Consider the following 716-nt stretch of genomic DNA (forward strand, 5'->3'; position numbering starts at 1 on the left):
CCAGTGCTTCTCACATTTCCCTACCTGGAACCTGTGGGGATTCCTGTTGGCCATCTCTCATTTAGAGATTTCCATCAATCACTGCTCCTGAGGAGTCACCTGTTGTTATGGTAACCAAAATAGGATTATGCAATCTCAGCCGACTTCTATAGAAAGATAATGTGGAGAACATGGAAGTCTGTGTTTGGACTAGACTTTGACCCACTGCACCTGGCTTTTTGGCTTTTCCGAGGGACATTTATAAATGCCCAGGGAATGATCCCACGGGGAGACCTCCGAGATGTGTTGGTGAAGGATGGTTGAGAAGCAGCCTGGGGGGTGTGGATCTTGGGTTGGCACTCTTGCCTGTAGCTCTTCTGACCTCCGTTGGTTAAACCACTCTAACTTTGACACTTGGACTGCTGGCACACCCTCATCCCCAGCTTAAAAGTCCCCGAGTCTGAACCCTTCCATCTCGCAGCTTCTCACCGGGACCAGCACCTCTAGCTATGACCAGTTATAGACCTAATGACTTTCCAACAACCATACATGTTCCTCTCCAATGTGTTTCCCAAGCAAGCTTTTTAAAACATGAGCGTAATCCTTTCCCCTGTCTCCTCCACCCGCACCATACTGGTCTTCCCTCTGACTTCAAACATGTCTAGTTGGAGGATCTCGAGTTCAAAGCCAGCCTCAGCAACTCAGCAAGACCATGTTTCTTAAAAAAAAAAAAAAAA

This window comes from Marmota marmota, unplaced genomic scaffold (assembly GCF_001458135.2).
Source record: "Marmota marmota marmota unplaced genomic scaffold, marMar, whole genome shotgun sequence".
Lineage (NCBI taxonomy): Eukaryota > Metazoa > Chordata > Mammalia > Rodentia > Sciuridae > Marmota > Marmota marmota.